The following is a 14844-nucleotide window of genomic DNA, read 5'->3' as shown; positions in this document are numbered from 1 at the left end:
CTGAGTGTTGAGCGGCAAGACACGCAGAAGACGCAGATACCCAGCCCTCCGAAGCTAAGTGCCGGTCCCGGGCTTCGTTCGGCGGAAGCCGCTCTTAGGTGCTCACCGCGACCGGCCCAATGCTCTATGAGCAAAGAAGTCGCCTCTTCGCCTACGAGAGAATCGGCGAGCGGCAGCTTCCCAAAGGCGAAGGTGCAAGCCGCACCACGCAGGCACAGTGTGGGCAGCATTCAGACTTAGAGAAACCAGTACTTTACCACTCTCCTGTCTTTTCCATTGTTATTATATTCGAAAAGAACGGGTTTTGGACAACTACCTTTCATTCTTGCAAAACTCTTTGCAGACCTCCGTGCAAGCTTTAGAACAAGATTTTGGATGTTTTCTTTACTGGCAGAGTTTCTCTTTGCAAGATATGGTGGAAAAGCTTTTTGCTGAGTGTTGAGCGGCAAGACACGCAGAAGACGCAGATACGCAGCTCTTTGAAGCTAAGTGCCGGTCCCGGGCTTCTTTCGGCAGAAGCCGCTCTCAGGTTCTCACCACGACCGGCCCAATGCTCTGTGTGCAAAGAAGCTGCTTCTTCGCCTCCAGGAGAATCGGCGAGCGGCAGCTTCCCAAAGGCGAAGATGCAAGCCGCACCATGCAGGCGCGGTGTGGGCAGCATTCAGATTTAGAGAAGCCAGTACTTTACCACTCTCCTGCCTTTTCCATTGTTATTATATTCGAAAATAACGAGTTTTGGACAACTATCTTTCATTCTTGCAAAACTCTTTGCAGACCTCCGTGCAAGCTTTAGAACAAGATTTTGGATGTTTTCCTTACTGGCAGAGTTTCTCTTTGCAAGATATGGCGGAAAAGATTTTGCTGAGTGCTGAGCGGCAAGACACGCAGAAGACGCAGATACGCAGCTCTCCGAAGCTAAGTGCCGGTCCCGGGCTTCGTTCGGCACAAACCGCTCTCAGGAGCTCCCTGCGCTCGCCACAATGTTGTGCGCAAAGAAGCCGCTTCTTCACCTCCGGGAGAATCGGCGAGCGGCAGCTTCCCAAAGGCGAAGGTGCAAGCCGCACCATGCAGGCACAGTGTGGGCAGCATTCAGACTTAGAGAAACCAGTACTTTACCACTCTCCTGCCTTTTCCATTGTTATTATATTCGAAAAGAACGGGTTTTGGACAACTACCTTTCATTCTTGCAAAACTCTTTGCAGACCTCCGTGCAAGCTTTAGAACAAGATTTTGGATGTTTTCCTTACTGGCAGAGTAACTCTTTGCAAGATATGGCGGAAAAGATTTTGCTGAGTGCTGAGAGGCAAGACACGCAGAAGACGCAGATACGCAGCTCTCCGAAGCTAAGTGCCGGTCCCGGGCTTCGTTCGGCACAAACCGCTCTCAGGAGCTCCCTGCGCTCGCCACAATGTTGTGCGCAAAGAAGCCGCTTCTTCGCCTCCGGGAGAATCGGCGAGCGGCAGCTTCCCAAAGGCGAAGATGCAAGCCGCACCATGCAGGCACAGTGTGGGCAGCATTCAGACTTAGAGAAACCAGTACTTTACCACTCTCCTGCCTTTTCCATTGTTATTATATTCGAAAAGAACGAGTTCTGGACAACTACCTTTCATTCTTGCAAAAGTCTTTGCAGACCTCCGTGCAAGCTTTAGAACAAGATTTTGGATGTTTTCTTTACTGGCAGAGTTTCTCTTTGCAAGATATGGTGGAAAAGCTTTTTGCTGAGTGTTGAGCGGCAAGACACGCAGAAGACGCAGATACGCAGCTCTCCGAAGCTAAGTGCCGGTCCCGGGCTTCTTTCGGCAGAAGCCGCGCTTAGGTGCTCACCGCAACCGGCCCAATGCTCTGTGTGCGAAGAAGCAGCTTCTTCGCCTCCGGGAGAATCGGCGAGCGGCAGCTTCCCAAAGGCGAAGATGCAAGCCGCACCATGCAGGCACAGTGTGGGCAGCATTCAGACTTAGAGAAACCAGTACTTTACTACTCTCCTGCCTTTTCCATTGTTATTATATTCAAAAAGAACGAGATTTGGACAACTACCTTTCATTCTTGCAATGCTCTTTGCAGACCTCCGTGCAAGCTTTAGAACACGATTTTGGATGTTTTCTTTACTGGCAGAGTTTCTCTTTGCAAGATATGGTGGAAAAGATTTTGCTGAGTGCTGAGCGGCAAGACACGCTGAAGACGCAGATACGCAGCTCTCCGAAGCTAAGTGCCGGTGCACGGCTTCTTTCGGCAGAAGCCGCTCTTAGTTGCTCACCGCGACCGGCCCAATGCCCTATGAGCAAAGAAGTCGCTTCTTCGCCTCCGGGAGAATCGGCGAGCGGCAGCTTCCCAAAGGTGAAGATGCAAGCCTCACCATGCAGGCACGGTGTGGGCAGCATTCAGACTTAGAGAAACCAGTACTTTACCACTCTCCTGTCTTTTCCATTGTTATTATATTCGAAAAGAACGGGTTTTGGACAACTACCTTTCATTCTTGCAAAACTCTTTGCAGACCTCCGTGCAAGCTTTAGAACAAGATTTTGGATGTTTTCTTTCCTGGCAGAGTTTCTCTTTTCAAGAAATGGTGGAAAAGCTTTTTGCTGAGTGTTGAGCGGCAAGACACGCAGAAGACGCAGATACGCAGCTCTCCGAAGCTAAGTGCCGGTCCACGGCTTCTTTCGGCAGATGCCGCTCTTAGGTGCTCACCGCGATCGGCCCAATGCTCTGTGTGCGAAGAAGCTGCTTCTTCGCCTCCGGGAGAATCGGCGAGCGGCAGCTTCCCAAAGGCGAAGATGCAAGCCGTACCATGCAGGCACAGTGTGGGCAGCATTCAGACTTAGAGAAACCAGTACTTTACCACTCTCCTGCCTTTTCCATTGTTATTATATTCGAAAAGAACGAGTTTTGGACAACTACTTTTCATTCTTGCCAAACTCTTTGCAGACCTCCGTGCAAGCTTTAGAACAAGATTTTGGATGTTTTCTTTACTGGCAGAGTTTCTCTTTGCAAGATATGGTGGAAAAGCTTTTTGCTGAGTGTTGAGTGGCAAGACACGCAGAAGACGCAGATACGCAGCTCTCCGAAGCTAAGTGCCGGTGCACGGCTTCTTTCGGCAGAAGCCGCTCTTAGGTGCTCACCGCGACCGGCCCAATGCTCTGTGTGCGAAGAAGCCGCTTCTTCGCCTCCGGGAGAATCGGCGAGCGGCAGCTTCCCAAAGGCGAAGATGCAAGCCGCACCATGCAGGCACAGTGTGGGCAGCATTCAGACTTAGAGAAACCAGTACTTTACCACTCTCCTGCCTTTTCCATTGTTATTATATTCGAAAAGAACGAGTTCTGGACAACTACCTTTCATTCTTGCAAAACTCTTTGCAGACCTCCGTGCAAGCTTTAGAACAAGATTTTGGATGTTTTCTTTACTGGCAGAGTTTCTCTTTGCAAGATATGGTGGAAAAGATTTTGCTGAGTGCTGAGCGGCAAGACACGCTGAAGACGCAGATACACAGCTCTCCGAAGCTAAGTGCCGGTGCACGGCTTCTTTCGGCAGAAGCCGCTCTTAGTTGCTCACCGCGACCGGCCCAATGCTCTGTGTGCGAAGAAGCCGCTTCTTCGCCTCCGGGAGAATCGGCGAGCGGCAGCTTCCCAAAGGCGAAGATGCACGCCGCACCATGCAGGCACAGTGTGGGCAGCCTTCAGACTTAGAGAAAACAGTACTTTACCACTCTCCTGCCTTTTCCATTGTTATTATATTGGAAAAGAACGAGTTTTGGACAACTACCTTTCATTCTTGCAAAACTCTTTGCAGACCTCCGTGCAAGCTTTAGAACAAGATTTTGGATGTTTTCTTTACTGGCAGAGTTTCTCTTTGCAAGATATGGTGGAAAAGCTTTTTGCTGAGTGTTGAGCGGCAAGACACGCAGAAGACGCAGATACGCAGCAGTCCGAAGCTAAGTGCCGGTCCACGGCTTCTTTCGGCAGAAGCCGCTCTTAGGTGCTCACCGCGACCGGCCCAATGCTCTGTGTGCGAAGAAGCCGCTTCTTCGCCTCCGGGAGAATCGGCGAGCGGCAGCTTCCCAAAGGCGAAGGTGCAAGCCGCACCACGCAGGCACAGTGTGGGCAGCATTCAGACTTAGAGAAACCAGTACTTTACCACTCTCCTGCCTTTTCCATTGTTATTATATTCGAAAAGAACGAGTTCTGGACAACTACCTTTCATTCTTGCAAAACTCTTTGCAGACCTCCGTGCAAGCTTTAGAACAAGATTTTGGATGTTTTCTTTACTGGCCGAGTTTCTCTTTGCAAGATATGGTGGAAAAGCTTTTTGCTGAGTGTTGAGCGGCAAGACACGCAGAAGACGCAGATACGCAGTCCTCCGAAGCTAAGTGCCGGTCCACGGCTTCTTTCGGCAGAAGCCGCTCTTAGGTGCTCACCGCGACCGGCCCAATGCTCTGTGTGCGAAGAAGCCGCTTCTTCGCCTCCGGGATAATCGGCGAGCAGCAGCTTCCAAAAGGCGAAGATGCAAGCCGCACCATGCAGGCACTGTGTGGGCAGCATTCAGACTTAGAGAAACCAGTACTTTACCACTCTCCTGCCTTTTCCATTGTTATTATATTGGAAAAGAACGAGATTTGGACAACTACCTTTCATTCTTGCAATGCTCTTTGCAGACCTCCGTGCAAGCTTTAGAACACGATTTTGGATGTTTTCCTTACTGGCAGAGTTTCTCTTTGCAAGATATGGTGGAAAAGATTTTGCTGAGTGCTGAGCGGCAAGACACGCTGAAGACGCAGATACGCAGCTCTCCGAAGCTAAGTGCCGGTGCACGGCTTCTTTCGGCAGAAGCCGCTCTTAGTTGCTCACCGCGACCGGCCCAATGCCCTATGAGCAAAGAAGTCGCTTCTTCGCCTCCGGGAGAATCGGCGAGCGGCAGCTTCCCAAAGGTGAAGATGCAAGCCTCTCCATGCAGGCACGGTGTGGGCAGCATTCAGACTTAGAGAAACCAGTACTTTACCACTCTCCTGTCTTTTCCATTGTTATTATATTCGAAAAGAACGGGTTTTGGACAACTACCTTTCATTCTTGCAAAACTCTTTGCAGACCTCCGTGCAAGCTTTAGAACAAGATTTTGGATGTTTTCTTTCCTGGCAGAGTTTCTCTTTTCAAGAAATGGTGGAAAAGCTTTTTGCTGAGTGTTGAGCGGCAAGACACGCAGAAGACGCAGATACGCAGCTCTCCGAAGCTAAGTGCCGGTCCACGGCTTCTTTCGGCAGATGCCGCTCTTAGGTGCTCACCGCGATCGGCCCAATGCTCTGTGTGCGAAGAAGCTGCTTCTTCGCCTCCGGGAGAATCGGCGAGCGGCAGCTTCCCAAAGGCGAAGATGCAAGCCGTACCATGCAGGCACAGTGTGGGCAGCATTCAGACTTAGAGAAACCAGTACTTTACCACTCTCCTGCCTTTTCCATTGTTATTATATTCGAAAAGAACGAGTTTTGGACAACTACTTTTCATTCTTGCCAAACTCTTTGCAGACCTCCGTGCAAGCTTTAGAACAAGATTTTGGATGTTTTCTTTACTGGCAGAGTTTCTCTTTGCAAGATATGGTGGAAAAGCTTTTTGCTGAGTGTTGAGTGGCAAGACACGCAGAAGACGCAGATACGCAGCTCTCCGAAGCTAAGTGCCGGTGCACGGCTTCTTTCGGCAGAAGCCGCTCTTAGGTGCTCACCGCGACCGGCCCAATGCTCTGTGTGCGAAGAAGCCGCTTCTTTGTCTCCGGGAGAATCGGCGAGCGGCAGCTTCCCAAAGGCGAAGATGCAAGCCGCACCATGCAGGCACAGTGTGGGCAGCATTCAGACTTAGAGAAACCAGTACTTTACCACTCTCCTGCCTTTTCCATTGTTATTATATTCGAAAAGAACGAGTTCTGGACAACTACCTTTCATTCTTGCAAAACTCTTTGCAGACCTCCGTGCAAGCTTTAGAACAAGATTTTGGATGTTTTCTTTACTGGCAGAGTTTCTCTTTGCAAGATATGGTGGAAAAGATTTTGCTGAGTGCTGAGCGGCAAGACACGCTGAAGACGCAGATACACAGCTCTCCGAAGCTAAGTGCCGGTGCACGGCTTCTTTCGGCAGAAGCCGCTCTTAGTTGCTCACCGCGACCGGCCCAATGCTCTGTGTGCGAAGAAGCCGCTTCTTCGCCTCCGGGAGAATCGGCGAGCGGCAGCTTCCCAAAGGCGAAGATGCACGCCGCACCATGCAGGCACAGTGTGGGCAGCCTTCAGACTTAGAGAAAACAGTACTTTACCACTCTCCTGCCTTTTCCATTGTTATTATATTGGAAAAGAACGAGTTTTGGACAACTACCTTTCATTCTTGCAAAACTCTTTGCAGACCTCCGTGCAAGCTTTAGAACAAGATTTTGGATGTTTTCTTTACTGGCAGAGTTTCTCTTTGCAAGATATGGTGGAAAAGCTTTTTGCTGAGTGTTGAGCGGCAAGACACGCAGAAGACGCAGATACGCAGCAGTCCGAAGCTAAGTGCCGGTCCACGGCTTCTTTCGGCAGAAGCCGCTCTTAGGTGCTCACCGCGACCGGCCCAATGCTCTGTGTGCAAAGAAGCCGCTTCTTCGCCTCCGGGAGAATCGGCGAGCGGCAGCTTCCCAAAGGCGAAGGTGGAAGCCGCACCACGCAGGCACAGTGTGGGCAGCATTCAGACTTAGAGAAACCAGTACTTTACCACTCTCCTGCCTTTTCCATTGTTATTATATTCGAAAAGAACGAGTTCTGGACAACTACCTTTCATTCTTGCAAAACTCTTTGCAGACCTCCGTGCAAGCTTTAGAACAAGATTTTGGATGTTTTCTTTACTGGCCGAGTTTCTCTTTGCAAGATATGGTGGAAAAGCTTTTTGCTGAGTGTTGAGCGGCAAGACACGCAGAAGACGCAGATACGCAGTCCTCCGAAGCTAAGTGCCGGTCCACGGCTTCTTTCGGCAGAAGCCGCTCTTAGGTGCTCACCGCGACCGGCCCAATGCTCTGTGTGCGAAGAAGCCGCTTCTTCGCCTCCGGGATAATCGGCGAGCAGCAGCTTCCAAAAGGCGAAGATGCAAGCCGCACCATGCAGGCACTGTGTGGGCAGCATTCAGACTTAGAGAAACCAGTACTTTACCACTCTCCTGCCTTTTCCATTGTTATTATATTGGAAAAGAACGAGATTTGGACAACTACCTTTCATTCTTGCAATGCTCTTTGCAGACCTCCGTGCAAGCTTTAGAACACGATTTTGGATGTTTTCCTTACTGGCAGAGTTTCTCTTTGCAAGATATGGTGGAAAAGATTTTGCTGAGTGCTGAGCGGCAAGACATGCAGAAGACGCAGATACGCAGCTCTTCGAAGCTATGTGCCGGTCCACGGCTGCTTTTGGCAGAAGCCGCTCTTAGTTGCTCGCCGCGACCGGCCCAATGCTCAGTGTGCGAAGAAGCCGCTTCTTCGCCTCCGGGAGAATCGGCGAGCGGCAGCTTCCCAAAGGTGAAGATGCAAGCCGCACCATGCAGGCACAGTGTGGGCAGTCTTCAGACTTAGAGAAAACAGTACTTTACCACTCTCCTGCCTTTTCCATTGTTATTATATTGGAAAAGAACGAGTTTTGGACAACTACCTTTCATTCTTGCAAAACTCTTTGCAGACCTCCGTGCAAGCTTTAGAACAAGATTTTGGAGGTTTTCTTTACTGGCAGAGTTTCTCTTTGCAAGATATGGTGGAAAAGCTTTTTGCTGAGTGTTGAGCGGCAAGACACGCAGAAGACGCAGATACGCAGCTCTCCGAAGCTAAGTGCCGGTCCACGGCTTTTTTCGGCTGAAGCCGCTCTTAGTTGCTCACGGCGACCGGCCCAATGCTCTGTGTGCGAAGAAGCCGCTTCTTTGCCTCCGGGAGAATCGGCGAGCGGCAGCTTCCCAAAGGCGAAGATGCAAGCCGCACCATGCAGGCACAGTGTGGGCAGCCTTCAGACTTAGAGAAAACAGTACTTTACCACTCTCCTGCCTTTTCCATTGTTATTATATTCAAAAAGAACGAGTTCTGGACAACTACCTTTCATTCTTGCAAAACTCTTTGCAGACCTCCGTGCAAGCTTTAGAACAAGATTTTGGATGTTTTCTTTACTGGCCGAGTTTCTCTTTGCAAGATATGGTGGAAAAGCTTTTTGCTGAGTGTTGAGCGGCAAGACACGCAGAAGACGCAGATACGCAGCTCTCCGAAGCTAAGTGCCGGTCCACGGCTTCTTTCGGCAGAAGCCGCTCTTAGGTGCTCACCGCGACCGGCCCAATGCTCTGTGTGCGAAGAAGCCGCTTCTTTGCCTCCGGGAGAATCGGCGAGCGGCAGCTTCCCAAAGGCGAAGATGCAAGCCGCACCATGCAGGCACAGTGTGGGCAGCATTCAGACTTAGAGAAAACAGTACTTTACCACTCTCCTGCCTTTTCCATTGTTATTATATTGGAAAAGAACGAGTTTTGGACAACTACCTTTCATTCTTGCAAAACTCTTTGCAGACCTCCGTGCAAGCTTTAGAACAAGATTTTGGATGTTTTCTTTACTGGCAGAGTTTCTCTTTGCAAGATATGGTGGAAAAGCTTTTTGCTGAGTGTTGAGCGGCAAGACACGCAGTAGACGCAGATACGCAGCTCTCCGAAGCTAAGTGCCGGTCCACGGCTTCTTTCGGCAGAAGCCGCTCTTAGGTGCTCACCGCGACCGGCCAAATGCCCTATGAGCAATGAAGTCGCTTCTTCGCCTCCGGGAGAATCGGCGAGCGGCAGCTTCCCAAAGGCGAAGATGCAAGCCACACCATACAGGCACGGTGTGGGCACCCTTCAGACTTAGAGAAACCAGTACTTTACCACTCTACTGCCTTATCCATTGTTATTATATTCGAAAAGAACGAGTATTGGACAACTACCTTTCATTCTTGCAAAACTCTTTGCAGACCTCCGTGCAAGCTTTAGAACAAGATTTTGGATGTTTTCTTTACTGGCAGAGTTTCTCTTTGCAAGATATGGTGGAAAAGCTTTTTGCTGAGTGTTGAGCGGCAAGACAAGCAGAAGGCGCAGATACGCAGCTCTCCGGAGCTAAGTGCCGGTCCCGGGCTTCGTTCGGCACAAACCGCTCTCAGGAGCTCCCTGCGCTCACCACAATGTTGTGCGCAAAGAAGCCGCTTCTTCGCCTCCGGGAGAATCGGCGAGCGGCAGCTTCCCAAAGGCGAAGATGCAAGCCGCACCATGCAGGCACGGTGTGGGCAGCCTTCAGACTTAGAGAAACCAGTACTTTACCACTCTCCTGCCTTTTCCATTGTTATTATATTGGAAAAGAACGAGTTTTGGACAACTACCTTTCATTCATGCAAAACTCTTTGCAGACCTCCGTGCAAGCTTTAGAACAAGATTTTGGATGTTTTCTTTACTGGCAGAGTTTCTCTTTGCAAGATATGGTGGAAAAGATTTTGCTAAGTGTTGAGCGGCAAGACACGCAGAAGACGCAGATACGCAGCTCTCCGAAGCTAAGTGCCGGTCCCGGGCTTCTTTCGGCAGAAGCCGCTCTTAGGTGCTCACCGCGATGGGCCAAATGCTCTGTGTGCGAAGAAGCTGCTTCTTCGCCTACGAGAGAATCGGCGAGCGGCAGCTTCCCAAAGGCGAAGATGCAAGCCGTACCATGCAGGCACAGTGTGGGCAGCATTCAGAGTTAGAGAAACCAGTACTTTACCACTCTCCTGCCTTTTCCATTGTTATTATATTCGAAAAGAACGAGCTTTGGACAACTACCTTTCATTCTTGCCAAACTCTTTGCAGACCTCCGTGCAAGCTTTAGAACAAGATTTTGGATGTTTTCTTTACTGGCAGAGTTTCTCTTTGCAAGATATGGTGGAAAAGCTTTTTGCTGAGTGTTGAGCGGCAAGACAAGCAGAAGGCGCAGATACGCAGCTCTCCGAAGCTAAGTGCCGGTCCTGGGCTTCGTTCGGCACAAACCGCTCTCAGGAGGTCCCTGCGCTCACCACAATGTTGTGCGCAAAGAAGCCGCTTCTTCGCCTCCGGGAGAATCGGCGAGCGGCAGCTTCCCAAAGGCGAAGATGCAAGCCGCACCATGCAGGCACAGTGTGGGCAGCATTCAGACTTAGAGAAACCAGCACTTTACCACTCTCCTGCCTTTTCCATTGTTATTATATTCGAAAAGAACGAGTTTTGGACAACTACCTTTCATTCTTGCAAAACTCTTTGCAGACCTCCGTGCAAGCTTTAGAACAAGATTTTGGATGTTTTCTTTACTGGCAGAGTTTCTCTTTGCAAGATATGGTGGAAAAGCTTTTTGCTGAGTGTTGAGCGGCAAGACACGCAGAAGACGCAGATACGCAGCTCTCCGAAGCTAAGTGCCGGTCCACGGCTTCTTTCGGCAGAAGCCGCTCTTAGGTGCTCACCGCGACCGGCCAAATGCCCTATGAGCAATGAAGTCGCTTCTTCGCCTCCGGGAGAATCGGCGAGCGGCAGCTTCCCAAAGGCGAAGATGCAAGCCACACCATACAGGCACGGTGTGGGCACCCTTCAGACTTAGAGAAACCAGTACTTTACCACTCTACTGCCTTATCCATTGTTATTATATTCGAAAAGAACGAGTATTGGACAACTACCTTTCATTCTTGCAAAACTCTTTGCAGACCTCCGTGCAAGCTTTAGAACAAGATTTTGGATGTTTTCTTTACTGGCAGAGTTTCTCTTTGCAAGATATGGTGGAAAAGCTTTTTGCTGAGTGTTGAGCGGCAAGACAAGCAGAAGGCGCAGATACGCAGCTCTCCGGAGCTAAGTGCCGGTCCCGGGCTTCGTTCGGCACAAACCGCTCTCAGGAGCTCCCTGCGCTCACCACAATGTTGTGCGCAAAGAAGCCGCTTCTTCGCCTCCGGGAGAATCGGCGAGCGGCAGCTTCCCAAAGGCGAAGATGCAAGCCGCACCATGCAGGCACGGTGTGGGCAGCCTTCAGACTTAGAGAAACCAGTACTTTACCACTCTCCTGCCTTTTCCATTGTTATTATATTGGAAAAGAACGAGTTTTGGACAACTACCTTTCATTCATGCAAAACTCTTTGCAGACCTCCGTGCAAGCTTTAGAACAAGATTTTGGATGTTTTCTTTACTGGCAGAGTTTCTCTTTGCAAGATATGGTGGAAAAGATTTTGCTAAGTGTTGAGCGGCAAGACACGCAGAAGACGCAGATACGCAGCTCTCCGAAGCTAAGTGCCGGTCCCGGGCTTCTTTCGGCAGAAGCCGCTCTTAGGTGCTCACCGCGATGGGCCAAATGCTCTGTGTGCGAAGAAGCTGCTTCTTCGCCTACGAGAGAATCGGCGAGCGGCAGCTTCCCAAAGGCGAAGATGCAAGCCGTACCATGCAAGCACAGTGTGGGCAGCATTCAGAGTTAGAGAAACCAGTACTTTACCACTCTCCTGCCTTTTCCATTGTTATTATATTCGAAAAGAACGAGCTTTGGACAACTACCTTTCATTCTTGCCAAACTCTTTGCAGACCTCCGTGCAAGCTTTAGAACAAGATTTTGGATGTTTTCTTTACTGGCAGAGTTTCTCTTTGCAAGATATGGTGGAAAAGCTTTTTGCTGAGTGTTGAGCGGCAAGACAAGCAGAAGGCGCAGATACGCAGCTCTCCGAAGCTAAGTGCCGGTCCTGGGCTTCGTTCGGCACAAACCGCTCTCAGGAGCTCCCTGCGCTCACCACAATGTTGTGCGCAAAGAAGCCGCTTCTTCGCCTCCGGGAGAATCGGCGAGCGGCAGCTTCCCAAAGGCGAAGATGCAAGCCGCACCATGCAGGCACAGTGTGGGCAGCATTCAGACTTAGAGAAACCAGCACTTTACCACTCTCCTGCCTTTTCCATTGTTATTATATTCGAAAAGAACGAGTTTTGGACAACTACCTTTCATTCTTGCAAAACTCTTTGCAGACCTCCGTGCAAGCTTTAGAACAAGATTTTGGATGTTTTCTTTACTGGCAGAGTTTCTCTTTGCAAGATATGGTGGAAAAGCTTTTTGCTGAGTGTTGAGCGGCAAGACACGCAGAAGACGCAGATACCCAGCCCTCCGAAGCTAAGTGCCGGTCCCGGGCTTCGTTCGGCGGAAGCCGCTCTTAGGTGCTCACCGCGACCGGCCCAATGCTCTATGAGCAAAGAAGTCGCCTCTTCGCCTACGAGAGAATCGGCGAGCGGCAGCTTCCCAAAGGCGAAGGTGCAAGCCGCACCACGCAGGCACAGTGTGGGCAGCATTCAGACTTAGAGAAACCAGTACTTTACCACTCTCCTGTCTTTTCCATTGTTATTATATTCGAAAAGAACGGGTTTTGGACAACTACCTTTCATTCTTGCAAAACTCTTTGCAGACCTCCGTGCAAGCTTTAGAACAAGATTTTGGATGTTTTCTTTACTGGCAGAGTTTCTCTTTGCAAGATATGGTGGAAAAGCTTTTTGCTGAGTGTTGAGCGGCAAGACACGCAGAAGACGCAGATACGCAGCTCTTTGAAGCTAAGTGCCGGTCCCGGGCTTCTTTCGGCAGAAGCCGCTCTCAGGTTCTCACCGCGACCGGCCCAATGCTCTGTGTGCAAAGAAGCTGCTTCTTCGCCTCCAGGAGAATCGGCGAGCGGCAGCTTCCCAAAGGCGAAGATGCAAGCCGCACCATGCAGGCGCGGTGTGGGCAGCATTCAGACTTAGAGAAACCAGTACTTTACCACTCTCCTGCCTTTTCCATTGTTATTATATTCGAAAATAACGAGTTTTGGACAACTATCTTTCATTCTTGCAAAACTCTTTGCAGACCTCCGTGCAAGCTTTAGAACAAGATTTTGGATGTTTTCCTTACTGGCAGAGTTTCTCTTTGCAAGATATGGCGGAAAAGATTTTGCTGAGTGCTGAGCGGCAAGACACGCAGAAGACGCAGATACGCAGCTCTCCGAAGCTAAGTGCCGGTCCCGGGCTTCGTTCGGCACAAACCGCTCTCAGGAGCTCCCTGCGCTCGCCACAATGTTGTGCGCAAAGAAGCCGCTTCTTCACCTCCGGGAGAATCGGCGAGCGGCAGCTTCCCAAAGGCGAAGGTGCAAGCCGCACCATGCAGGCACAGTGTGGGCAGCATTCAGACTTAGAGAAACCAGTACTTTACCACTCTCCTGCCTTTTCCATTGTTATTATATTCGAAAAGAACGGGTTTTGGACAACTACCTTTCATTCTTGCAAAACTCTTTGCAGACCTCCGTGCAAGCTTTAGAACAAGATTTTGGATGTTTTCCTTACTGGCAGAGTAACTCTTTGCAAGATATGGCGGAAAAGATTTTGCTGAGTGCTGAGAGGCAAGACACGCAGAAGACGCAGATACGCAGCTCTCCGAAGCTAAGTGCCGGTCCCGGGCTTCGTTCGGCACAAACCGCTCTCAGGAGCTCCCTGCGCTCGCCACAATGTTGTGCGCAAAGAAGCCGCTTCTTCGCCTCCGGGAGAATCGGCGAGCGGCAGCTTCCCAAAGGCGAAGATGCAAGCCGCACCATGCAGGCACAGTGTGGGCAGCATTCAGACTTAGAGAAACCAGTACTTTACCACTCTCCTGCCTTTTCCATTGTTATTATATTCGAAAAGAACGAGTTCTGGACAACTACCTTTCATTCTTGCAAAAGTCTTTGCAGACCTCCGTGCAAGCTTTAGAACAAGATTTTGGATGTTTTCTTTACTGGCAGAGTTTCTCTTTGCAAGATATGGTGGAAAAGCTTTTTGCTGAGTGTTGAGCGGCAAGACACGCAGAAGACGCAGATACGCAGCTCTCCGAAGCTAAGTGCCGGTCCCGGGCTTCTTTCGGCAGAAGCCGCGCTTAGGTGCTCACCGCGACCGGCCCAATGCTCTGTGTGCGAAGAAGCAGCTTCTTCGCCTCCGGGAGAATCGGCGAGCGGCAGCTTCCCAAAGGCGAAGGTGCAAGCCGCACCATGCAGGCACAGTGTGGGCAGCATTCAGACTTAGAGAAACCAGTACTTTACTACTCTCCTGCCTTTTCCATTGTTATTATATTGGAAAAGAACGAGTTTTGGACAACTACCTTTCATTCTTGCAAAGCTCTTTGCAGACCTCCGTGCAAGCTTTAAAACAAGATTTTGGATGTTTTCCTTACTGGCAGAGTTTCTCTTTGCAAGATATGGTGGAAAAGATTTTGCTGAGTGCTGAGCGGCAAGACACGCAGAAGACGCAGATACGCAGCTCTCCGAAGCTAAGTGCCGGTCCACGGCTTCTTTCGGCAGAAGCCGCTCTTAGGTGCTCACCGCGACCGGCCCAATGCCCTATGAGCAAAGAAGCCGCTTCTTCGCCTCCGGGAGAATCGGCGAGCGGCAGCTTCCCAAAGGCGAAGATGCAAGCCGTACCATGCAGGCACAGTGTGGGCAGCATTCAGACTTAGAGAAACCAGTACTTTACCACTCTCCTGCCTTTTCCATTGTTATTATATTCGAAAAGAACGAGTTTTGGACAACTACTTTTCATTCTTGCCAAACTCTTTGCAGACCTCCGTGCAAGCTTTAGAACAAGATTTTGGATGTTTTCTTTACTGGCCGAGTTTCTCTTTGCAAGATATGGTGGAAAAGCTTTTTGCTGAGTGTTGAGCGGCAAGACACGCAGAAGACGCAGATACGCAGCTCTCCGAAGCTAAGTGCCGGTCCCGGGCTTCGTTCGGCACAAACCGCTCTCAGGAGCTCCCTGCGCTCACCACAATGTTGTGCGCAAAGAAGCCGCTTCTTCGCCTCCGGGAGAATCGGCGAGCGGCAGCTTCCCAAAGGCGAAGATGCAAGCCGCACCATGCAGGCACAGTG

This window comes from Molothrus aeneus, chromosome W (assembly GCF_037042795.1).
Source record: "Molothrus aeneus isolate 106 chromosome W, BPBGC_Maene_1.0, whole genome shotgun sequence".
Classification (NCBI taxonomy): domain Eukaryota; kingdom Metazoa; phylum Chordata; class Aves; order Passeriformes; family Icteridae; genus Molothrus; species Molothrus aeneus.
This window is presented reverse-complemented; position numbering follows the sequence as displayed.